The 27,003-nt window shown below is 45.1% G+C and overlaps 1 protein-coding gene across 4 annotated transcripts in view; it reads left to right on the top strand.

The window, feature by feature from the left end:
• SPATS2 (spermatogenesis associated serine rich 2) overlaps positions 1–27,003 on the top strand; it is a 206,994-nt gene that overhangs the window by 20,131 nt on the left and 159,860 nt on the right. The window lies entirely within an intron of this gene.

Below are 27,003 nucleotides of genomic sequence, written 5' to 3'. Positions count from 1 at the left end.
CTCTCTCTCTTCTCTCTCTCTCTCTCTCCTTAAATTAATGAATCTGGTTAAATAGCTTTTTATTTACATAATCTGATAAAGCCATTTTTTACTATTTGGGTGCATTTTGGAAAACATTAGCCAGTTAAGTTGTAAACGTCCTCAATTTAAGAGTAATACATTTATACATACAGATGTTCAGATTGTTAACAAACATTTATTTAATTAATTCAGAAGTTAGGCATACACTACTGTGATGTCACAAGTTGGATGGTCTGATGAACAGGGTGGCTAGGTGTATGGCGCACCATTTTAGTTAGACAGATAAGTTAGACGATTGAATGAAAGTTGGTCTGTAATGAATGCACACTGTGATCCAGTAAGGAGATATGGAAAACATGTACTGTTAATGTGTCCTGAGGACTGGATTTGATTTTAATCTTTGGCCTATTTCAATAAATGTATTCCCTGTGGATTGTTAGTTGTTATGTGTTGAGTATTCTCGAGCATGAGTTTTTCATTTTCAAAGGATGTTTTTTGCATAAGTGTAGCATGATCCCAATTAATTTAGACCTTTCTACTGAATGATTAGATTTGTATTACACCCTATAAATATAAACCTCATTACTTAGAACAGAATATTGATTGGCATATACATGATGAATCAACATCGCTGATCAATGCCAGAAGAAAATAGAAATAAATTGTGTTTTATTTTTCCCCAAACTAATTCTCCTCAATACGTCAAGGGATAAATAGACCTAAAGGGGCCTACACACGATGAAATTCTGACACTGAATGATTTTAGCTTAACGATTTCCCTTGAAGCTCCCGGAGTCCAGAACCAACGATGTTGACTCTACACACTGAACGATTTTGGCTATGAACTATTATAGGCTAATATCGTTCACTCCATACACACACATTACAATATGCACTATATAAGCCAAAATAGACTGTGCATGCACAGTCTATTTTTTTTTCCAGTGATGACGATATGCGTCAGCGCGCATCGTTCACCGTTTGTACTATACACACGGAATGATATGCAATAGCTTTGCTAATTATATAGACAATATAATGTCTATTTCGTTCGCTCATAACACTCAGTGTGTAGGCCCCTTAAGTTTGTGTTCTACTATGAAATATGCAATAGCTAGGTAAAGAATTAATCACTTTCTGCAGCAGGATACATTTGTTTCCACAGGAAAACATCGGGGTGTAGCGTGGATCTTGATCCAGAGGCACAACATGCTAAAGCTTTAGGCTGTCCCAGGATGCATTGGGGCTGCCTCTATAAACCCCGTCTTCAGGCACTGGAGCTCCTTTTGAGTTTGTGCCTGCAGCAGCACTGGCAGCCCTGGAAAAGCTTCTAAGAAGATTTCTTCTCTGGGCTGTCAGCGCTGTATGTCAGGGTGACACTTCAGCGCTGCAGCTCCGTCACCTCCCAAGCGACGTCGCATACTCCCGCGGTACTTGCGGCAGAGATGCTCCGACTTAGGCACACAGTCGCAGGCACTCTCCTGGTTATCGTGGCTGCTACGGGGAGGAGGTAAGAGGATTCCACAGGCGGGACCCGCCATTAAATTGCATTCCGTCCGTGACCTAGGGAGACGGGTCGTGGCACTGGCGTGGACACTGTCTCCAAACAGGGATCCCTTTAGACCATAGGTTCTCAAACTCGGTCCTCAGGACCCCACACAGTGCATGTTTTGCAGGTAACCCAGCAGGTGCACAGGTGAATTAATTACTCACTGACACATTTTTAAAGGTCCACAGGTGGAGTTAATTATTTCACTTGTCATTCTGTGAGGAGACCTGCAAAACATGCACTGTGTGGGGTGCTGAGGACCGAGTTTGAGAACCTGTGCTTTAGACCACCGGGGACGTCAGAGTACAGTCTGGTGTACTAACGCCCCATTAATAAGACTCGCAGTACCCAGGTGGAAGTCCAGCATAGGAGTGGTGGCGTTTGAACCTGTACCCCTCCCCCGGCCCAGGACGCTATCTCTGAGCAGATTTTCCTGCCCTGGTGCTGCCTCACACACTACCTCACTCCCTGACTCAGGCGCAGGGCGCCATCTTCTGAGCATAGCTGCGTCTGGACTGCAGGGCAAGGTCTCTTTTGTAAAGCCGCCTGTATACAGCGCTGTGACTTATACAAACACTTCAGTATTCTACATGTATTTATACAGACCGTGTTAGTTAAGAAAATGTGTACCTGTCATAGACTATATTGTACAAGTATTCTAATATATACCTCCGGTTCTAGGACCACGCTGATATATATTAATTAAAAATAATATACATACATACATACATACATGCATCCACAAGAAACTGTACCCGATGCCTTCCTCACCAAATAGCCAAGGGCTACGTGTAGTACATCCTCCAATGGCGGCACTCAGGAATAAATAAGGAGACTCAAACAACAGCTTGTTAGCCTAACAACTGCTGTTTGAGTCTCCCTATGTATTCCTGAGTGCCGCCATTGGAGGAGAGCTATATATTTGTAGTCCAGTGCAGCTTTATTATTTAATAATTTCTGAATTGCCTGTGACTGTGTGCCTGTATCTGCTGTGTGGTTTCACTTTCAGAGTTTCCCAGATATACTGTAACTATCACTATATTCTATATACCCAGATGCACCTAGAGGCTAGGTGCGTCTCGGTCTGCTAATATAGTGCGTCACAGTATTTATCCAATACCGCATATTCTACTGTGTACTCTGTTACAGAATACCGGATTTATTTGCAGGTGTTTGTACTTTGTTTAGCTTTATCGTACTAAGTTGCTTTGTTGCATATTTACGTTCTGTCTAACAGAAAGATCAGTAAATCAGGGGAAGCTCTTGCATCATGCAGAGGGATTTACCAGAAGGGGAAGTTTTGTATGATGGTTTATGTACTATGATGGTTTATGTACTATGGGGCTAATTCATACCTGATCGCTGCTGTGCTGTTTTCACACAGCAGCGATCAGGTCCGCACTGCGATCGCCTCTGCTTGATTGACAGGCAGAGGCAGTCGCTGAGGGGGAGGGCCGGCGGCATTTGGCTGCCGTTTAGGGGGTGTGGTCTGGGCAACACAGGCGTGCCCAGGCCATTGGGGGGAGGGGGGCGGGCCGCGGCGGCTGCGTGACAACCCGTATAGCGACGAGTAGCTCCCTGCCAGCGCACAGGAGCTGCGCTGGCTGGGAGCTACTCTTCCAGTACAGCGGCGATGCTTTTGTACTCGTGCGGGGGAGGGCCTGACATGCTGGGCGGACTAGCCCTGTGCTGGACGTCCCCACCCCTGCATGTCTGAGGACTGAATTTAGCGCAGCTACGATCAGGTCTGAATTAGGCCCTATGTGTCATACACCTCTTAGTCCGCAGCTCCTGTGTCTACTAGAGGATATTTCTGACAAGGCCAGACAATACCTGTCTCACATTACCACTGCTGCTTATTACATTCAGGTGGCGTCCTCTGAGGCGGGTGTGTTGGCAGCGAAGGCGATCGACTTTGTCTGACCTGGCTCGCCGTATTCTGTGGTTGAGGTCATGGAAAGTGGACCTAGACTCCCAAAAAGACCTTGGAGGTACTCCCTTACCTGGGGACATTTATTTGGGGAAGACCTGAATAAAATTGTGTCTAGAAGCTGCTAAGACTGCTTTTCCCCAAATACTAATCCTTGTGCAGAGAAGGCAAAAGGTACCACTTTTCATTCCTTTCGGCCTCGAGGGAAAGCAAAGGCCAGGCATTCCCGAGACAATCTTGTGCGCCCAAGGCCAAACAATCCTGGGCAACCCGTCAGCCTGCTTCCAAACAAGATAAGCTGCTGCATGATGGGGCTGGCCTCTCCCTGGGGGACCCCAGGGTGGGAGGCCAACTTCTACAGTTCACCCAGGTCTGATTAAAGATCACTTCAGACGCATGGGGTGCTGGAAGTTGTCTCTCACGGGTACGCTGTCTCTTTCAAGAGACGCCCCCCCCCCCTCGCCAGTTTTCCCCACCTACGGTTCTACCTTCGGATCAGTTAAAGGCGCAAGCTTTACAAACAAGTGCCAGTTCTTTCCTGAGTACAGGAGTGGTTGTGGCGGTACCTCAGTCCCAGAGAGGCAGAGGTTATTACTCGGCCCTGTTTCTGGTTCCGAAACCAAATGGGTCATTCCGGCCTATACTCAAACTCAAATTCCTAAACAAGTTTGTGAGATTGCCAGGTTTCTTATGGAAACATTGCGCTCAATTGTACTGGCTATGGAGCCCATTGACTATATGGTATCCCTGGATATACAGGATGCATACCTGCATATACCTATTGCCATGTTTCACCAGCGGGAGGCATTTGATATGCCGGCAGTCAGGACCCCGGCACTCAACATACCGGCACCGGGATCCCGACAGCCGGCATACCTACAACTGTTCTCCCTCTTGGGGTGTCCACGACACCCCTGGAGGGAGAATAAATAGCATGGCGTGCAGCGAGCCCGTAAGGGGCTCTTTTGCGCTCACCCTGCTGCCTGCATGCCGGTGTCGGGATCCCGGCGCCGGTATGCTGGACGCCGGGATCAGTAGTGCCAGCAAAACTTAGTAGACCCACCACCAGCAGTTTCTGCGGTTTGCTATTGGCAAGCTACATTTTCAATTCCAGCTGTGGCCAGTCCATTTGGACTGGCCACAGCTCCTCTGGTCTTCACCAAGGTCATGGCTGTTATGACAGCCCATCTCTATTGCCAGGGGATCAGAATCCTGCCGTATCTGGATGACCTGCTGATTCTGGCAAATTCCCACAATGTCCTCCTCAGTCATCTGCAAATGACTGTAAACTTCCTGCAAGGCCATGGGTGGCTTGTCAGTTGGAAAAGTGCTCGCTGGTCCCAGCTTAGAGCATGGTGCACCTGGGGCACTTCTGGATGTACACAGTCAAAGGCTGTTTCTGTCTCTAGAAAAGATCCTGAAGCTTCAGGACAGGATAAGATTCTTCCGTACACTCGGCGATACAAGTACTTGGCCTGATGGTGTTGGCATTTGACATGGTAGAGTACGCTCAATTTTATTCCCGCCCATTACAGAGGTTAATCCTTTCCAAATGGGACGGCCAACCTCAACGGATCAGATCTAAGATGACTCCAGAGGTTAGTCTGTTGCTTACCTGATGGCAACAGGACCAGCAATTGAGCAGGGGCCTTCCCTTCTGGATCCCCGACTGGGTCCTGCTGACAACGGATGCCAGTCTCGGGGGTTGGGGTGCAGTGTTAAAGAAACACTCCTCCTTGGTCCAGCGACCCTGAAATGAATCACTCCTCCCAATAAACATTCTGGCGTTGAGGGTGGTGTTCAGTCGCTATCTCACGCCCTGCCTCTGGTACAGAACAGGCCTTTTCATGTATGATCAGACAATGCCACCAAAGTGGCATAAATAAACCATGAAGGCGGCACTCAAAGCCGCATGGCAATGATGGAAGTGTCAAAAATCCTGTTGTTGGGCGGAACGCCATCTGTCAGCCATATCGGCAGTGTTCATTCCAGGTGTCCTAAACTGGGAAGCGGACTTCCTCAGTCACCAGGACGTGCACGCCGGAGAGTGGAGTCTTCATCCGGAAGTTTTTCAACTTCTAGTGGACAGATGGGGCCCTTCCGTATGTAGACTTCATGGCGTCTTGACATGATCACAAGGTACCGATCTTCGGATCAAGGACAGGGATCCTCAGGCAGCGTTCGTGGACACACTGGTGATTCCATGGAACTTTTGGCTGCCCTACGTGTTCTCTCCAGTGTCTCTCCTGCCCAGAGTACTACGTAAGTTCAAACAAGAAGGATGAATACTAATTCTAGTCGCACCAGCGTGGCCTCGAAGGAATTGGTTTTCAGACCTGCAGGTCTATCAACAGAGAGACCCCTTCTACTTCCGCAGCACCTGGACCTTCTCGTACAGGGCCCTTGTTTTTACCCAGACTTGGCCAGACTGGTTTTGACGGCGTGGCTCTTGCAGTATCACTCCTGAGGGCCAAAGGATTTTCCGAGGCGGTTATCCAGACTTTGATTTTTCACGGTGACCGGGCAGTTATACGAACTCGACAGTGTTATTTGCCTAAGGTGGTGTCATCTTTTCACCTTAACCAAGAAATTGTGGTTCCGGCCTTTAACTCTTCAGACTTGTCTTCCAAAGAGCATTCTTTGGATGTGGTAAGGGCTCTCCGTATTTACGTGGGGAGGACTGCCTCTATCAGGAGGTCAAATTCCCGTTTTTTGTACTGTTTTTAGTTTCCACAAACGTGGTTGGCCTACGAATAAGCAAACCTTGTCTAGATGGATTAGAATGGTGATTGCACAAGTTTATGCGCAGGCTGGACTTCCGCCTCCTGCTGCGATTAAAGCGCATTCTACTAAGTCTGTTGGACCTTCTAGGGCGGCCCGCCATGGCGCGTCCGCAGAACAATTGTGCAAGGCGGTTACGTGGTCCTCAGTGAACACGTTTATTAGGTTCTATGCCTTTGATACTTCCGCCTCCCAGGATGCTTCCTTAGAACGCCGGTTCTCATGCCCGCTAAGACGCGCCCCCTCCCTTCAGGAACTGCTTTAGGACATCCCCAATGTTTTTCTGTGAAAACCAATGTATCTTGCTGCAGAAAAGGAGCGTTATGGTAGACTTAACATTGTTAACTCTTTCTGCGAGGTACATTGGTTCCACAGGGTGCCCACCCTGATGCACCTAGCTTCTATGAGTTTGTATGTCATTTAGCCGTTAGAACCACATTCTCACGACAGGAGAAGGTACCATGTGACTAACATCTACCTTCTCTCTTGCCTGCTCCTGCATTTGACTGGTTAACGAAACTGCGCTCCAGTGCCTGGAGGCGGGGTTTATAGAGGAGGCCCCAATGTATCCTGGGACAGCCTAAAGCTTTAGCCTTTTGGTGCCACTGGATAAAGATCCACTCTACACCTCAATGTTTTTATGTGGAACCAATGTACCTCGCAGAAAGAGTTAACCATGGTAAGTCTACCATAACTCCTTTTTTTCAACCATCACGATATGCCTACACCTTTGTCTTGTACACCAGGTGGTAAATTTTAGTATATGAAGAACTGATCCCCCTACAAGAATGTTTAGAGGTATATCTACTAATTGGAGGGTGCAAAAGGACCCTCTACTCATTGAGTTCTGTTTTGATTAGTATTCCCGATTTCTAATTTCCTGCTAAAACACGTCAAGAAGCGGTGACTTTAACCAAAGTTATTTTTGCAGTGGATAATTTCTTATGCTTCTTGCATGCTAAAGAGTTCTATGCTATATCCACCATAGATTTTTTGTTTTTTTTGTTTCTGTAAAGTCTCTTTAGTATAAACAAATATGTTCAGACAACCAGGTGATAAGCCAGAGAGGTTCAACATTTATTGATTGTTCTATACAAATGAATGTTGAGTATTGTTCTTCAGGCTGTGTCACATGAATGCTGCTATAATCGTGTTTCTCTGGGGGGGGGTTTATATCACCTCCTCATGTAATTAATGTAGTTGTCACTGTTCAGATCAGTATGGTGTTATCTTAAATCCTGGTATCATCTTATCTTATTTTTAGTGAAAACCCATCCATTCACCTCTGCACCAGAAGTTCCCTTATGTATGTCTACATTGCACGTCTTTCTTACATTAGGGAGATGGTTTCTTGTGCATTTTAGATCCAAAGGGTTATATATGCAGTGACAATTCAAGTGCCATACATATATTCTGCCAACAAAGTAACCAGACCAGTGGTTCTCCACCATCACGTTTACCCAACAGGTCAGGTCTTGAGGATTTCGATCTATAGGATATTTACTGACCCAGCAAAATAGATTAACTCCCCCGTATAGGATTAAAGAAATCCACAAAACATGGCATGTCGGTGATACTTGAGGACTATGAGCAGCTGCTTTACATTCAAGGGTGCCTACAGGAAGCAATTATTTATTATACATCTTGGGATTCTGAATTTAAATTGTCTTTGGTGACTGTCAAAAGCTATCCAAATTTGTATAAAGATTAAGGGGGAGGATGTAATAAAACATCTGAAGAAGTGAGGCGTTGCCCACAGCAACCCATCCGCTTTTACTCATTTTATAGAATGTACTCGATAAATGCTAGCCTGAAGCGAATTGATTGTAATGGGCAGCTTCTCCACTCTTTAGAAGCTTTTCTACATCTTAAGCTGGCTGTACACTAGACCATCTTTCATCCAGCTAGTTGGTTGAAATAAAAATCTGGTAATGTATGGGAGCAAATGACAATCCGCAATTAGCTCCCAAACACAGGAAAACAGACTGAAATGGTCGTTCAGTCAAGTTGGTAACACGGCTTGATTTAAAGAACTTGGGGCCTGATTCTTAGTCTATATAGCGATAGACCAGGGGTAGGCAACCTGTAGCTCTCCAGCTGCTGTAGAACTACACATCCCAGCATGCCCTGCCACAGTTGTAGAACATCCTAACCGCAAACCTGTTGTAGGGCATGCTGGGATGTGTAGTTCCACAGCAGCTGGAGAGCCACAGGTTGCCTACCCCTGTTATAGACCAACACTTAGCTCCAAAGTTCCTTGTTTTTACATGTAGTCTGGTAATTTTGTATGCAATTGCGATTGAGTTAGCTTTGCCTCCGATGGGCCTCTTTTAATTTCTGGGTGATAGCAGAACTTGCTAACATTAGCAATTCTATAGCTTTGAAAATTGCACTTTGCTAATGCATTAGCATACAAACATGAATTAGGCTCTTGGTCGTTCCAGCATTTAGGAGCAAATTGCTGATTGTCATTTGCTCCCATACATTACCAGATTTTCATTTCAACCATCCAACTAGGTGGATGTAAGTTGGTCTAGTGCACAGGTTCTCAAACTCGGTCCTCAGGACCCCACATGGTGCATGTTTTGCAGGTCTCCTCACAGAATCACAAGTGACATAATTAGCTCCACCTGTGGACCTTTTTAAAATGTCAGTGAGTAATTAATACCCCTGTGCACTTGCTGGGTTACCTGCAAAACATGCACTGTGTGGGGTCCTGAGGACCGAGTTTGAGAACCACTGGTCTTAGTGTATGACCAGCATTATGCAAAGCACTGTCATTTGGTGTGTGGATAATTGCCAGAAAATGGAGTTCCAATAACCAGTAAGACTGAGAGGCATTCAAGTTGCCGGCTGCGATCCCGGCAGTCAAGATACAGATACCGGAATCCCGACACCTGTGAAATACCAGCAGTCGCAATCCCGACTGACGCCCTGAATCCCCACTCGGGTGGTGGTCCACACCACTGCCCGAGGGAGAATATAACCCTGTGGCAACCGAAGGTCGCCACCGGGCACGAAGCGTGGCAAGCGCAGCGAGCCTATGAGGGGACATGCTGCACTCGCCGCCGGTATTCCGGCTGTCGGAATCCCGACGGCCGGGATAGCATACTGAATTTGTAAGACTTCTATAGTGGACTAGGAAAATTCCAGAATGTTGGACTACAAAGCAGGTCATGTTTTATTACTCGGTCATGTTTTATCCCAATAGTAAAGTGCAACGGAATTATGCCTGCGCTAAATAAAAAATGTTAGTTGTTAGGATGGTATATTATCCCTGTAGGCTCCTTATGGGGCCTGTATATGTTAGCGCTGGTGTACAGAAATATTCTCAAACCTGCATTATTGAAAGTATTGGTTTAATTATGTTTCAACTTGTTACCAGCCCATCAAAATGACGGAGCAACATAACCGTAATGTTAGCGTCAGCAGCTGTGCGTGCCCGAACGGAGCAACACTTGAATTGCTCTGTAGGGCACCATCTAGTGGCCGCCAGTGCGCAAAACACTTTAAATCCTGCATAAAGGTGAGGAGCAGTGTTAGCCATTTATTATAGAGGATAAGGATTATACAGTGGCCCAGATATTGTCCTTTGATGCCAAAGGTGTGTAAGACCAGATTTAATTGGCCCTGGGACTTTTTAACTAGTAAGCAAGAAAATAAAACCTGGCATATATGAGTAGACGGTGAAAGCAGGGTGACAGAAAACTGTTCTCTGTAGTATGTCTGTCTCCTTAAAAATACCTTAACCCTCGTTTTTTGCTTGTGCAATACAATCTAAAGTACTTCATAGTATATAACAGATCATTACAACTAAATACACTGCTCAAAAAAATAAAGGGAACACTTAAACAACACAGTGTAACTCCAAGTCAATCACACTTCTGTGAAATCAAACTGTCCACTTAGAAAGCAACACTGATTGACAATCAATTTCACATGTTGTTGTGCAAATGGAATAGACAACAGGTGGAAATTATTGGCAATTGACAAGACACCCCCAATAAAGGAGTTGTTCTGCAGGTGGTGACCACAGACCACTTCTCAGCTCCTATGCTTTCTGGCTGATGTTTTGGTCACTTTTGAAAGCTGACGGTGCTTTCACTCTAGTGGTAGCATGAGACGGAGTCTACAACCCACACAAGTGGCTCGGGTAGTGCAACTCATCCAGGATGGCACATCAATGCGAGCTGTGGCAAGAAGGTTTGCTGTGTGTGTCAGCATAGTGTCCAGAGCATGGAGGCGCTACCAGGAGACAGTCCAGTACATCAGGAGATGTGGAGGAGGCCGTGGGAGAGCAACAACCCAGCAGCAGGACCCCTACCTCCGCCTTTGTGCAAAGAGGAACAGGAGGAGCACTGCCAGAGCCCTGCAAAATGACCTCCTGCAAGCCACAAATGTGCATGTGTCCTCTCATACGATCAGAAACAGACTCCATCAGGGTGGTATGAGGGCCCGACGTCCACAAGTGGGGGTTGTGCTTACAGCCCAACATCGTGCAGGAAGTTTGGCATTTGCCAGAGAACACCAAGATTGGCAAATTCGCCACTGGCGCCCTGTTCTCTTCACATATGAAAGCAGGTTCTCACTGAGCACATATGACAGACGTGACAGAGTCTGGAGACGCAAAGGAGAATGTTCTGCTGCCTGCAACATCCTCCAGCATGACCGGTTTGGCAGTGGGTCAGTAATTGTGTGGGGTGGCATTTCTTTGGGGGGCCGCACAGCCCTCCATGTGCTCACCAGAGGTAGTATGACTGCCATTAGGTACCGAGATGAGATCCTCAGACCCCTTGTGAGACCAAATGCTGGTGCGGTTGGCCCTGGGTTCCTCCTAATGCAAGACAATGCTAGACCTCATGTGGCTGGAGTGTCAGCAGTTCCTGCAAGACAAAGGCATTGATGCTATGGACTGGCCTGCCCGTTCCCCAGACCTGAATCCCTTGAGCACATCTGGGACATCATGTCTCGCTCCATCCACCAACGCACCACAGACTGTCCAGGAGTTGGCGGATGCTTTAGTCCAGATCTGGGAGGAGATCCCTCAGGAGACCATCCGCCACCTCATCAGGACGTGGAGGCCACACACACTACTGAGCCTCATTTTGGTTTGTTTTAAGGACATTACATCAAAGTTGGATCAGCCTGTAGTGTGTTTTTCCACTTTAATTTTGAGTGTGACTCCAAATCCAGATCTCCATGGGTTAATAAATTTGATTTCCATTGATAATTTTTGTGTGATTTTGTTGTGGGCACATTCAACTATGTAAAGAACAAAGTATTTAATAAGAATATTTCATTCATTCAGATCTAGGATGTGTTATTTTAGTGTTCCCTTTATTTTTTTGAGCAGTGTATATTTCCCCATAATCCTGGTGAGCTGAAACTATGACCGTTTAATGAATAGCCATCCTTCCAGGCAACCATGATTTGAATATGCACAAAACCTGAGTAAGTCAAATGTGTCACATGTCAATCTTATGTAAACATTTACACTAGTTAAAATGAACAAGGATGATTGTGGGTTGTTATGTACAGCCCTGACTGCATTTGGTGCCCCTGCTGCTACTGATGTGATTTGCAGGGGCACAGCATGCATACAGCTGCCCTGGAGCCTAAGGACGACTGTTTTTCAGCTGCCATGTACAGGTTTAAGATTAATATTTTCAGTGGTATGAGCTTCACATTTAATACTTAGTCCAAGCTTCTTTTCCAGCACTTGATCAACAAGCTGAAAATAGCTTGTTTAGGGACAGCTTTACTCAAAAGCCAATTAGCCAGATGTTACCACAAGACATCGACTTTGTTTTTTTAAGCCGAAGAGCAAAACATGGCTCTCTGCTATGTCTCCAGGGGCATTTTTAGAAATCCTTTAGGTAGCACATATCTACTCTTAAGGCAGTAGACCTGGCCGACGTGGCTAAAGTGGCTGCCGCTGCACTGAAAGAGTTAAGCCTCGTGCTTCTGTCATATTTGAATAGACTGAACAGCGCTGAGGCGGCAGTTGTAAATGTAATAGCCATTGGTAAGGAGCATGACTGAAGCCAGGAGCGCTTAGTCCCAGGCTGCAGCGTAAGGCTGGGTTCTGCATGATGCTGGGACATAGCATAGACCAGCTCCAGCACTGGGAGCTGGGACTAGTGCTAATAGCACTGCACACATACATGAAGTAAACTATTAAAGAATACATATTGCGGTAAAGCACTGCAGCTGATCTGCAGAGTATATTTAATAGCCTGTACATTATTTTAAATGGTTTTTATATTTAAGATGTGTCCAAATGTATTACGGTAAAAATGAACTTGCTGTATATGACTGTATAAGGAATGAGCATCTTCAGTGATATTGAAAGTGACTGGAATTGCCCCTTCCCCAGCCAGGGGGTCTGATGGTGACTGAACAAGCTTATTCTTTGAAATACAAGTAGATGTATCCTATGTGTCTCTATGTGAAGTAAGTTTTGAGGAAAACGCTTTGTTTTCAAGAATTTCCTGTACATTTGTGAGACCGTATGTGCTAAATCAGACTGTGTTTTAGGAATGCAAACTGTTTGGGAGAAGACTGTTCACTTTTTAAATGTAAGCTGTAATTTCTTAATATATTGTGAGATAGCGTGTTTGGTAAAAAAAAGAAGAAGAAGAAAACAGCGTGAATTAACCTCCTGTGCTATTGTTTTTAAAAACAGGATATAAATAGTCCATGTAAGACCTGTGTAGGTAGATATCCTCTTATCTGAAAGCAAACTGATCATCTGTAATATGTAATTGTATCCTGTGATTGGTCCTTAGCACCTTCAGCAATGGACTTATGCTGGGTACATAGTAAGCGATCTTACGACTTTGATTGGAACATATAGTGTGTACGCCCAATCGCGCATGCCCGGCACTTGTTCACCGCATTGTCCCAACTGCTGTGCTGCATAGCAGATTGAACGATGCCATGCTGCTAAATGTAACACATAATCCTACATCGTGCCGTTGTCCACTGCAGTGTGTACAGACGGCATAATGTATCATGCTGTTGCTGGGTACACACATTGGAGCAGATGTATTAAGCCTGGAGAAGTGATAAGTGCAAGGTGATAACGCACCAGCCAATCACTGTAAACTGTCATTTTACATATCGGAGCTGATTGGCTGGTGCAATATCACCTTGCACTTATCACTGCTTTATAACTTGTACCTGTCTCCTGGGATGTATCCAGCTTCGGGGAGAGCTGCAAGTGGCACTCAGAAGGCAGTGAGCATACTCTCACGGCACATGACTAAGTAGCTCCCATTCTCATGACATGCCATGTGTCATTGGGGAAGCACATTAATTGGTGGCGTATAAAAAGGCAGAGGATACGGGGTGAACATCTGCTCCTTATATACTACTATTGGGTTTTATATTTGCCATCATGTAACTAATGTGCGTGTTACTGGGCCCTACTGCTTACAAATGGTTTTATTAATGGGCATAGTCCTGTTCCTATATAAAACTCGCTGGGCATTGCAACTGACCCATTGTATTTTGCAACTGTGGGTATTATTACTAATATAATTTGTTGTTGACTTAACCATACCTCCCAACATGACCCTCTCCAGGAGGTACACAATACTCTGCTCCTGGACTTCCCTCTTAATTTATGATTGCCATCACCTGTGTTGAACAGGTTAATGGATGAGAAAGGTGTTTCAGCACAGGTGATGGCAATCATAAATTAAGAGGGAAGTCCAGGAGCAGTGCATTGTGTACCTCTTGGAGAGGGTCATGTTGGGAGGTATGACTTAACTGATATAATAATGAGATACATTTTTTTTTTTCTCTTGCATCCATGTGGTTTAGAGGTCCTCGCAGTAGCTCAGGCTGAGCTTCTTCCAGTTTCTCACCTAGCGAGGAGTAGGACAGTGTAATCAGGTGCACTAGGGTGCAGGCTGCATGTGAATTGATATTTTGGCTTAATTCAGATCTGATCGCAGCAGCAAATTTATTAGCTAGTGGGCAAAACCATGTGCAGGGGGGGGGATGGGGCAGATATAACATTTGCAGAAAGAGTTCGATTTGGGTGGGTTATATTGTTTCTGTGCAGGGTAAATACTGGGTGCTTTATTTTTGCACTGCAATTTAGATTTCAGTTTGAACACACCCCACCCAAATCTAACTCTCTCTGCACATGTTATATCTGTGCCCCCTGCAGTGTAACATGGTTTTGTCCATTAGCTAACACATTTGCTGCTGCGATCAGATCTGAATTAGGCCCTTTATTCCTATTTAGATGTACTATACAAAGAACCCACTTTTTATCATCTGGATGAATGCAAGATTGCCTGGTGGAAAGGAGGATTTTCTAGTTTACTTTTTTGGAATTATCTGCTATAAAGGCAGCATGGATGGTGTAATGGTTAGCATTGCTGCCTCACAGCACTGAGGTCGTGGATTTGAATCCCACCATGGCCCGAACTGTGTGGAGATTGGATAATCCGGGTACTCCGGTTTCCGTGTGTGTGTGTGTGTGTGTGTGTGTTTTTAATAAAATTAATAATCTATTTACATCTTAGGATAATAACCTTACTAAATAAATGTGAATTCTACTGTGTGATTATACATACATTTTTTTTCTGAATCCCAGATTCTCCCTCTCTTGAAGGGCAATATATCTAATAGTAAAAACGGAGTTTATCTTGTAAATATTTTAGGATACAGCAATTCTATCCTCGTGATTGTAATAAATACTCTGCACCAATTGTGTATTTGTGCACAAAGCCATGATGGCCAGTGTTGCCCGAGCCTACACTACTGATTACCTGGCTGTGTCAGATTAGCGAAACCATTGTCTTTTGGCTTTATAAGTCTACGATGAAGAGCAGGAAGTAACGCCATCACTTATTAGGGTGACAGTGGACATTACACTTACCTGTAAATATTTATACTTGCATCACCATGATGTTCAGCTGTGCAGCTCATAAATTTGCCAAATATGGTATTATGAACATCTATAGGATGCAGATAAAAAGTAGCTATTTTGCGGTTGCATAGCAGGTAGGTCCCAAACGTTTTCCCCAGGGGCCTCGACTATGGGCCTAATTCAGATCTGATCGTAGATGTACTAAATTTAGCACATCTACAATCATTTTCTCAGACATCTAGTCCGCCCCACATGTCTGGCTTAGCCCCACTGCACTGGTGCAAAAGCATTGCACTGCTGCAATGCTTTTGCACCCGGCTAGTAACTCCCTGGCAGGGAGCTATCTGCCCCGTACTGGGTCGCATCGGCTGCGTGTGACATCACGCAGCCACGTGTCCCATTCCCTCCCCCCCCCCCCCCCCAACGATCTGGACACGCCTCCGTTCGGACCGCTCCCTGACAACAGCGTTCTAACACCGCTGCCACGCCCCCTCCCACCCCGCAACCTCCTCTGCCTGTCAATCAGGCAGAGTCAATCGCAGACCAGAGATGCTTTCAGCATCTCACTGTGCTCCCGGGGTGCATGTGCGCACTTCACAAAAAAATTCAGACTGCGATCGCTGCAGTGATGCAGTCTGAATTAGCCCCTATATACAGATGTGGCCTCCTACATCCTTTCTGCAATCACGCTAAATAGCCCTTGAAGTTGCGTCTTGCAGTGGCAGGACTGTAGCGCAGAGTGTCTTTCTTTTTGCGTTTTTTTAATTTTATTATTATTATGCAAAAATGTGTCTTAGACGCAAAGTAATAGGACGCACAAGCAGGTTCTGCTGATTAAAATTATATGCAGCATGTCTGTATTTGGTGTGTAATTGCACCTCTATCTGCATCCAAAATGCCACATTAGTGTTTCCATGAAGGCCGTGTGGTATAGCATTTTGTATGCAAATACAGTTGTAGTCACACACAGAATATAGGCATGCTGCACATAGTTTTAATCAGCAGAAGCTGCCTGTGTGTCTTATTACTTAGTGTCTAAGACGCATTTTCACAGAAAAAAAAAAGCAGACAAAATGCTCAGCGCTACAGAGTCACATGGCAGTTACTCATTATGTGTAACGCAGCTTGTAGCACACGGAGCAAAGATGGAAAAGGACCATCTGTAGCTGCCGTTTTGCATATTAATAATATCTTTATAACTGACGTTCTGATTATGTGAAATACAGAACATGGCTGGTACACTTGTGGATGGGATGAAAAATACATGGACTTGGTGGTTTTGTTGGGACCATACTCTTGAGTGTTAAGACGTTAGTCTCCACATTTTGTGTCCTCTCTTCTAGGGTGTACTATTCCGCCCAGGGTAATCCTACACAGTGCGCCCAAGATGGCTGCCTCACCTTGTACCTTGTGAGGGTGGAATACACAACCCTTGGAAGTTGTTACCCAAAATGTGGTGTAAGAATAAATAAGTGGTGTTTGGTACAAGTAAAACCTTTTGGAGACATCAGATGAGGCTACAATGGGTAATCCTGCTTAATTGGAAGTGGAAGCATACAAATGTTGGTTAGATGCAAAGTTCCAGAAAAGCCTGTGGACATACCAGTATCAAAATATCCTTTATTTTGATGGTCTTATTTAAATATCAGACTTTTTTTCCATTTCTTTTCTTCTGCACTTGCAAACAAAGCAATTTTACTTTCTATTAAAAGCTATTTACATAACTAAGCGGTTAAACAAAAGGTTTGTCTCTGCCTTGTGTATGTCCAAAGCTTTGTTGAATGAATGGAATGTTACTAGTTAAAGGCAAAGCTAAATCCTAGCAGCCATACTGATGTCTTCTTGTACTCCACTACTCTGTAGACCAGAAATTCCTTAGGTTCAGGCAATAGATGCTGAATCCTTTTACCACCTGTTTAGCCTACACACAGCAGTGAGTGTTTTCTTCTGCTTTTCAGCGAAGGAAATACTCTGGAGAGTCCTGACTTGAACTGAATTGACAATTTTCAGTGGAATATCTGTGACTAGTTTCATGTTTTAGTATTTTACCAAACAAAGCAAACGATGAGTTCTGCAATGGTGACTTTCGCTGTCTTTTTGTAAAAATGTTTTTAATTTTTTTTTATTTAGCACTGATAAAGGAGTCCAATTGTCTGACAAATCCTTAACTAAAGGGGGGTACACACGGAGAGATCCGTGCTTAAAATCTAAGCAATCTTGCTAGATTGCTTAGATTTTAAGCACGGATCTGCCGTGTGTATGCCCCCCAGCGATAGCGATGCGCGGCCCCGCACATCGCTATCGCCGGTGCTAGATTGAGCCTGCATGCAGGCTCAATCTAGCGGGTCGCACACTTCACCGTTGTGTGAAGTGAGCGCCCCCCCCGTCGGCTTTCCCCCTCGCTCAGCACATCGCGCTGTGCTGAGCGGGCTGAGAGATGTGTGCTGAGCGGTCTGTGTTAAGATCGCTCAGCACACATCTCTCCCGTGAGTACCCCCCTTAAGGATCTGCCGTGTGCATGCCCTCCAGCGATAGCGATGCGCGGCCCCGCGCATCGCTATCGCCGATGCTAGATTGAGCTGCATGCAGGCTCAATCTAGCGGGTCGCTCACTTCACCGTTGTGTGAAGTGAGCGGCCCCCTGTCGGCTTTCCCCCTCGCTCAGCACATCGCGCTGTGCTGAGCGGGGTGAGAGATGTGTGCTGAGCGGTCGGTGTTAAGATCGTTCAGCACACATCTCTCCTGTGAGTACCCCCCTTAAGTATCCTTCATTGGATATGGGAAAACAATTGGTTAGTTGACATTGGTGGATTTTGGTCTTGAAAGACTGCAAAACATCCTCCCTTCCTCCCTTGTAGCAGTAGGAATTCTCTACAGTGTCTTCAGCACATAAACAAATGCCATTGCAAGCATACAAAGCTATGATGTGTCTGTCAGGTCTGACTCATTATCCCCTTTCTCATAGCTGTTTGATTTACAGTGGGACAATATGCTACGTCTTCATTTCTGCATCTTTTTCTTCCATAATGTACTCGTAACAGGAAAATCATGGTTGTACTTCCTGTACAGACTTTGGTATGTTTTCTTTCTTTCTCTTGGCACTTGGAGTAACACTCGTGTACCACTTTCACAAAACAGACAGGATGAATGCAGCTGCGCTCTGGCCAATCAAAGTAATCCATAAGAGAATTATTCCAAAAAAGAGAATCTATTCAAGTTGTTAATGATTAAAAAAGACTTTAATCCCCAACAACAACAATTATGATTTACCTCGTAGCCATATTTACAAGCATTCACCAGAGGCTGGATACAAGTTACAGCTCAGCCAGGTTCCATATTGTATAGAGCCATTATATGTATGTGTGTGTGTGTGTGTGTGTGTGTGTGTGTGTGTGTGGCTTGGAGCTGTTGCATACTTTTCATTATAAGGTACTGGGCTCATTGGATGGTCTGTAGCCACTAATGTGAAAAAAAAAAAGACAAGGGTTACAAATATTTCTCAAGAAAAATACAGTATTGCGTAACTGTTACCAAGCTAAGCAACTTCTGAAACAAAGCTAATGCAAATAAATGTTTAGTGTCTTATTTTAGAATGTTCCTGTAAATAGTGTTGAGGCATTTTCTACACAGGTGTCGTAGTATATTTCATATACCTGTACATAATCTGATGCAGTCCTAGGTTGACACTTAAGTGTATTCAGTTGTGGTCGGATTATCCGACCAGGCAAAAAAACAGCCTTTTTTTTGTCTGTTTTTTTAAATCTTTTATCGCAAAAATGTGTCTTGGATGCAATGTTATGCAATAGGGCACACTAGCTGCTTCTACTGGTTAAAATGATATGTGGCATGCCTATACTCCAACTGTATTTGCATATAAAATGCTATGCTACAGCGTTTTCCTGGAAAACGCTGTAACGTTTCATTTTGGTTGCAGAGAGTCACTATAAATACAGAATATAGGCATGCCGCATATCATTTAATCAGCAGAATCTGCTTGTGTGCCCTATTGCATTACATTGTGTCTAAGACGCATTTTCACAGCCAAATATGCAAAAAAGACACTAATGCCGACATAATGCATGTCGACCATTAGTGATGGTACAGTAGGATGTTCTGCAAAAGGGTTGGAGTATCTGATATACAATAGAAATTTACTTTCCCATTGCTAGATTTATAGTCCTATAAACAGTGCTGGGCCAGTGTCATTTATTGTACTTTGTCGTTGGTGGTACTGGGAACCCGTATTGCAAAGTTCCTCTGGTGAGAGATGCTACATTTTTAAGTCCAATGATGAACAATGTAATTTCTCTTGCGTCCTTGAGGATACTGGGGTTCCGTTTAGTACCATGGGGTATAGACGGGTCCACTAGGAGCCATGGGCACTTTAAGAATTTGATAGTGTGGGCTGGCTCCTCCCTCTATGCCCCTCCTACCAGACTCTGTTTAGAAACTGCGCCCGGAGGAGCCAGTAATGCTTATGGAAGCTCCTGAAGAGTTTTTTTTTCTGCATTTATTTTATATGTTTGTTATTTTCAGGCAGGGCTCGTTGGCACCAGCCTGTCTGCTTCGTGGGACTTGGGGGTGGGAGTAAGCGGCCCAACCTCTTGATGGGTTAATGGTCCCGTTCCCCGCTGACAGGACACTGAGCTCCTGAGGGAACTATTCGCAAGCCCCACCACAGCGAACGTACATTCCTGCAGCACTCTGCCACCCCTAACAGAGCCAAAAGAAAGAAGAGTGGTGAGTACTAAGCCGGCGATCCGCTAGCTAGTGCCAATATGGCGGCATGAGGGTACGGAGACACATGGCTTCTAACCGGGGAGGAATGAGTCTCCAGACACAGTACACAGCTGTGTCTCAGTACACTGTACACAGTACCCACACTGATGAAAATGGCCTTAAAACTGTTTTCTTAAGCACCAGATTACCTCAGCGAGTATATATATTAAAAAAAAAAAAAAGTGGGAAGACCGCGCACCATTGAAGGGGCAGGGCCTTCACTATGAGAGGATCCAGCAGCTCACTAGCGTAATTTTCCCTCTGCAGTGGACACAGACGCTGACTGACAGGGACGCGCCGCTCCTCCGGAGAGACTCCAGATTACCTCAGCAGTATCGGGAGGTCATAGCTGGGGGGAAGCAATTCTTAGTGTACTAAGTTCCCTATCAGGGTACTTAGTCTGAGACCTGGCTAAGCTTGGCATTAGCGATAAGGCCAAGGTGGGGCCTGGCTCCAAATAACTCTGTCTTCCTGAAGGGCTCTTTGTGGGTTAATTGTGCTTAACCTTTCCTGTTTGTGTGCTGTCACACTTACATTATGTCGGGCAAAGAGTGTGTGTTTCTTGTACAGCGGAGTGTTCCTCCTCACCAGGGGGCTCACTACTGGGTACTCAGGGCAATGCACCTTCCCAGAATAGCGGGGCTGAACTGGATTGGGTTACTTCCATTGAGGGAATGATCGCAAATATTTCTACAAAGCTATCCCGCAATGAGAAAGAGACGCAATACTTAAAACAGACTGTGGATGAGTTTATGAATAGAGACTCAGTCCCCAAACCAGCGTCTCAATCCCCTCCCATTTGTCCGCAAAAATGATCTCCGGCCCATCGGCCCATTTCTTGCAGGCTGATTCTGACTGGTCAGACAAGGAGGAGGGTGAGGTGGGTTTGGAGGGAGAAGAGGGGGGGGGGGGGGGGGGAATGCTACTCTGTGACAGGGAATAGAGGCTCTTATAGAGGCTATCCGATGTTCTGCAAATTCCTGATAAGGTGTCAGAGGAGTGTGAGAAATCTTATTTCAATGTAAAAAAGAAGTCCTCGGTCACTTTTCCTGTGTCAAAGGAATTGAATAATCGTGGGTTAATCCTGATAAGAAATTTCAAATCCCTAAAAGGTTGCTTTCATCTTTTTCCTTTTCTCCTAGAGGATAGGAAAAGAAATGTGAAAATCCACAGATAGTGGACGCATCAGTCTTTAGGCTGTCACATAAAATCGTATTGCCTGTCCCTGGTGCAGCCGCCCTAAAAGATACGTCTGATCGTAAAGTTGAGACTATCTCAAATCATTGTACACCGCTGCTGGGGTGGCCCAAAGACCCACTATTGCATGTGCGTGGATCACAAAAGCCATTGCTAAATGGTCAGGTAACCTAATTGAGGGGTTAGATTCCTTGTCTAGGGGGGTATGTTTTACTCCTGCAGCATACACAGGACTCTGCAAACTTTATGGTGGACGTCATAAAAGAGATTGGTTTGCTTAATGAACGCATCACCGCTATAGCAGTGTCAGCACGCAGGGGCTTGTGGTTACGCCAGTAGACTGCTGATGGGGACTCCAGGAAAGGCGTGGAAGGCTTGCCATTCACCGGAGAGGCCTTGTTTGGAGACAAATTAGACTAATGGATCTCCAAAGCTTCTGCGAGTAAGTCTACGTATCTTCCTTCCGCAGCTCCCCCAGCCAGGAAAGCTTATTCAGCTTCAAATTTTACAGTCCTTGCGGACAGCCAAGTTTAAGGGAAAATCCAAAGGCACTTCTACGTCTTCCAGAGGTGCAAGAGGTAAACCACGCAAACCAGCAACTGCAGGTGCTCAGGAACAGAGCTCAGGCTCTGCTTCCTCAAAGCCTTCAGCATGATGGTGGACCGCGAGGCCTGGAGGGCTGTCAGGTGGGAGCCGACTACAATTCTTCAGTCACATCTGGTGAAGTTCATGCCAGGATCCCTGGGTCATAGATCTTATTTCCCAGGGATACAGACTGGAGTTCCAAGAACTTCCACCTCACAGATTCTTCAAATCAAGCTTACCACCTTCACAAGAGGCAAGTATAACTTTACAGCAGGCCATCCAAAAACTGGTACAGACTCAAGTCATCGTTCCAGTTCCACCTCATCTGCACAACAAGGGACACTATTCCAACTTGTTTGTAGTACCGAAACTGGACGGTTCGGTACGACCAATTCTGAACCTCAAGTCCTTGAATCCGTTCTTAAGAGTGTTCAAGTTCAAGATGGAGTCTCTGAGAGTGGTGATCTCAGGTCTGGAGGAAGGAGAATTCCTTGTTTCTCTGGATATCAAGGATACGTACCTTCACATTCCGATCTGGCCGCCTCATCAGGCTTATCTACGGTTTGCACTACAGGACTGTCACTACCAGTTCCAGGCCCTGCCATTTGATCTCTCCATGGCACAGAGTCTATTCACCAAAGTGATGGCAGAGCTAATTCTCCTTCGCAAGCAGGGAGTGAACATAATTCTGTACCTGGATGATCTTCTGATAAAGGCGCCGTCCAGGGAGAGGTTGCTGGACAGCATTGGCCTCTCAACCAAACTTCTCCAGGATCACGGGTGGATTCTGAACCTTCCGAAATCTCACCTAGAGCCAACACGGTGGCTCCCATTCCTGGGAATGATACTGGACACTGAGTTGCAGAAAGTGTTCATTCCGTTGGAAAAGACATTGGTAATCCAGTCCATGGTTCGGGATGTCCTGAAGCCAACCCGGATATATGTGCATCTATGCATTCGACTTCTGGGGAAAATGGTGGCCTCTTACGAGGCGCTTCAATACGGAAGGTTTCATGCAAGACCCTTCCAGCTGGATCTGTTGGACAAATGGTCCAGATCGCATCTTCACATGCACCAGAGGATCCGTCTGTCGCCAAAAGCCAGGATCTCCTTTCTGTGGTGGATACAGATATCTCACCTCATCGAGGGTCAGATGTTCGCTATTCAGGACTGGATCCTGTTAACCACGGACGCAAGCCTCAGAGGTTGGTGAGCAGTCATCCAGGGGCTGCAGTTTCAAGGAAGATGGTCAAGTCAGGAAGTCACCCTTCCAATCAACATTCTGGAACTTGGGGTCATATACAACGCCCTTCTGCAGGCCTCTTATAGTCTTCAGGATCGGGCAATTCAGGTTCAGTCGGACAAAGTGACGGCAGTGACGTACATAAACCGACAGGGCGGAACGAAAAGCAGAGCAGCAATGTCAGAGGTGTCAAGAATTCTCCTCTGGGCAGAAAAAAAATGCTGTGGTGTTGTCGGTGGTCTTCATTCCGGGAGTAGACAACTGGGAAACAGACTTCCTCAGCAGACACGACCTGCACCCAGGGTAGTGGGGCCTTCACCCGAAGGTGTTCAGGTGCTTGACACATCGGTGGGGATATTCACACATCGACATGATGGCCTCTCGTCTCAACAAGAAGCTCAAGCGGTATTGCTCCAGGTTGAGAGACCCATAGGCAGTGGTGGTAGACGCTCTGACGACTCCATGGGTCTATCAGAGGGTGTACGTGTTTCCTCCACTTCCTCTGATACCAAGAATTCTGAAAAGAATAAAAAGGGAGAAGGTTCAAACAATTTTCATTGCTTCAGACTGGCCAAGAAGGGCCTGGTATGCAGACCTCCTGGAGATGCTCCTTGAAGATCCGTGGCCTCTACATGACCTCTTCGTGAGGATCTTCTGCAACAGGGCCCGTTCGTCTATCAGAACTTCCACGGCTACGTTTGAAGGCATGGAAGTTGAACGGCTAATTATAGCTAGAAGAGGGATCCCTAACAAAGTTATCCCGTCTATGATCCAAGCCAGGAAGGGGGTAACGTCTAAACATTACCACCGTATTTGGAGGAAATAAGTCTCTTGGTGTGAGGGCAGAAAATATTCTGCTGTGGAATTTCACTTGGGACGTTTCCTGCTTTTTCTGCAGGCAGGTGTGGATGTGGGCCTACGTCTGGGCTCCATAAAAGTCCAGATTTCGGCCTTGTGCATTTTCTTTCTACAACAATTGGCTTCTCTCCCTGAGGTCCAGACCTTTTTGGAGGGTGTTCTGCGCATCCAACTTACCTTTGTGCCTCCAACGGCACCTTGAGATCTCAATGTGGTGCTGCAGTGCCTCCAATCAGACTGATTTGATCAGTTACAGGAGGTTGACGTAAAGTACCTTACGTGGAAGACCGTCACATTGTTGGCCTTGGTTTCAGCAAGACGTGTGTCGGAGCTAGGGGCGTTGTCTCACAAGATTCCCTACTTCATTTTTCATGAGGACAGAGCTGAACTCAGAACTCATCTGCAATTTCTTCCTAAGGTGGTGTCCGCTTTTCACATCAACCAACCTATTGTGGTTCCGGCTGTTACGGACACCTCTGCTACTTCATAGTCTTTGGATGTTGTGAGGGCTTTGAAGGTGTATGTAAAGAGAACAGCTCGTCACAGGAAATCCAACTCGCTGTTCGTTCTATATGATCCCAATTAAAATTGGATGCCCTGCTTCAAAGCAGACAATTGCACGCTGGATCAGGTTCACTATCCAGCATGCTTATTCCACGGCAGGTCTGTCAGTTCTGAAATCTGTACAGGCCCACTCTACTAGGTCGGTGGGTTCTTCCTGGGCTGCTGCCCGGGGTGTCTTGGCTTTACAACTCTGCCGAGCAGCGACTTAGTCAGGTTCAAACACGTTTGCTAAGTTCTACAAGTTCGATACTTTGAACAAACTGAAGGTCCTCAGAGGCCAATCAGTTCTGCAGGAACCTCAGCACTCTCCCATCCAGTTTGGGAGCTTTGGTACATTCCCATGGTACTAAATGGAACCCCAGTATCCTCTAGGATCTAAGAGAAAATAGGATTTTAATTACCTAGCAGTAAATCCTTTTCTCGTAATCCGTAGAGGATACTGGGCGCCCGCCCAGTGCTTCGTTCGTTCTTCCTGCACTGTTACTTGGTTAAGTATTGGTTCAGCTGTTGCTGTTCCTGTTTAAAGTTGGGTTAGCATAGTTTTCCTGTGTCTGTGTGTGCTGGTTCAGAATCTTACCACTATCTTTATCTATCCTTCTCTCAAAGTATGTCAGTCTCCTCGGGCACAGTTTCCTAGACTGAGTCTGGTAGGAGGGGCATAGAGGGAGGAGCCAGCTCACACTATCAAATTCTTAAAGTGCCCATGGCTCCTAGTGGACCCGTCTATACCCCATGGTACTAAATGGAACCCCAGTATCCTCTAAGGACTACAAGAAAAGGATTTACAGGTAGGTAATTAAAATCCTATTTTTATGGACCTTTTTGAAAATGTTTTCTCGTTCCCCCACAGCTGTCCCTGTTTGTCTATGTCATATGTCTGTTCGAAATTCCCCTAATTAAAGCCTCCATTGTTGTTGTGGGTTTTTTTTGCTTTGTTTTGTTTTTTTGTAATTCTGCTTCATATTTACTAAAGGTCGATGTTGATCGATTTTTGGTCGATTTTGGGTTTCAGTGTCTAAATCACACATTTTACTAACAGCTTTTTTATTTTATTTTTTATTTTAAATCCTTTATAAAAAAAAATGTCAAATCATATGTTAGTAAATGTGCTATTTAGCGGTATACTTACAAAAAAATTATCTGGGTCTATTTTTGGTCGATGTTTAGTGGATTTGATTTTTCATGCTCTAAATTCCACATGTACTAATAGATGATTTTTTTCTTTTTGTTTTTTTCTTTTTCTTTTTGTTTTTTCTCTTTCTTTTTTAAATTAATTAAATGATGTCAAAAATCATCTGTGAGGATATGTGTGGATTATACTCTTAACACAAATTCAATCAAAAATCAACCATAATCGACTTTCAGTAAATATATCCCTTAATGTCACAAACGCTAATGTGGACATCACTTTTTGTCTTCACATTCCATAATCTGTAGGTAACTTCTATAATGTTTTTTTTTTTTTTTTTTTAACCCATAGGGGTATATTTAATTAGTGTGTGATCCTCTCCGGAGAGGATCTGACACTTTTTTTTTTTTTTTTTTTTTTTTTTTTAAAGTCGAATCGGCATTGTAATACGGACCAAAAACCTGTCTGAAATACTCGCAAATTCGACAAAACCGGTGTATCGACGGGCGAATTCGCCGATCCACCTGTTTTTCAACATATCTGAAAGACGGCACTGGAATTGAATAGATCAAATCCCAGATTCGACCTAAAAAAGTCGGAAAAAGCGCAGCGAGCCCGCTTGGGGACTCACTGCTGGGATTCCGACACACAGGATGTCGCTGTCGGTGTATTGACAGCCAGCATCCCGTCTGCCGGCATATCGTATGTATCCCTTGTACATGGAGCTGTTTTCCATGTGTGCGTATAGGGCTGCTGTGTAGGGTTTCTCCATGGGCGTATTGTGCAGCATATTTTATCATACAGAGATTTGTTTGGTAATCCCATGGTAAGGTGAGCTCTGTAAATCTGTTCCTGGCCCATGGGTAGCACAAAGTTGCCAAATGGATGCAATTTTCAGGGACAGCACATATTTGTACCTGGAGGTGTCACTATTTTTCCATTACTGGCCAACTATATAACCATTCATTTTTGTAGTCTGTATATTCACCACTATTCTAATTGTTAACGTTCTGTAATCAAATAGTCACCGTTTTCATTCTAACAAAGTTCCCTAGAAGTATGGTAATAGGTAGTGTAATGCATGCAGGTCCATTTAAGTAGAACTGTCATGTATAGACAGTCATCAAGATGTCCCTGGATTTTCATTTATGATAACCCGTTAGAGTTTTCCACATTCTTCTGCAAGGATTTCCTGTTTGAAAGCCACGGAGAGGTCTACTAAGAGATTCCTCATTGTGTGCGCACAGACACCAAAGTGATGACAAAATCGGACAGTTTTGGATCATAATCCTTTATGTACAAGCAGAAAGCTTGCAGTACCCCCTACAGGGTGGATGCTATGAGCTTTTCTGTAATGGCACATTTAAAGTTTTCCCTTGCACCCCATAGAGTTGTGAGGGGAAACTTGCTATTACGGGCTTACTGTACCATATATGGCTGATATGTATGCAGCAGCTGCACATCATGTTCAGTTTAATCCC

The sequence above is a fragment of the Pseudophryne corroboree genome, chromosome 2 (genome assembly GCF_028390025.1).
Source record: "Pseudophryne corroboree isolate aPseCor3 chromosome 2, aPseCor3.hap2, whole genome shotgun sequence".
NCBI classification, from domain to species: Eukaryota; Metazoa; Chordata; class Amphibia; order Anura; family Myobatrachidae; genus Pseudophryne; species Pseudophryne corroboree.
This window is presented reverse-complemented; position numbering and strand designations above follow the sequence as displayed.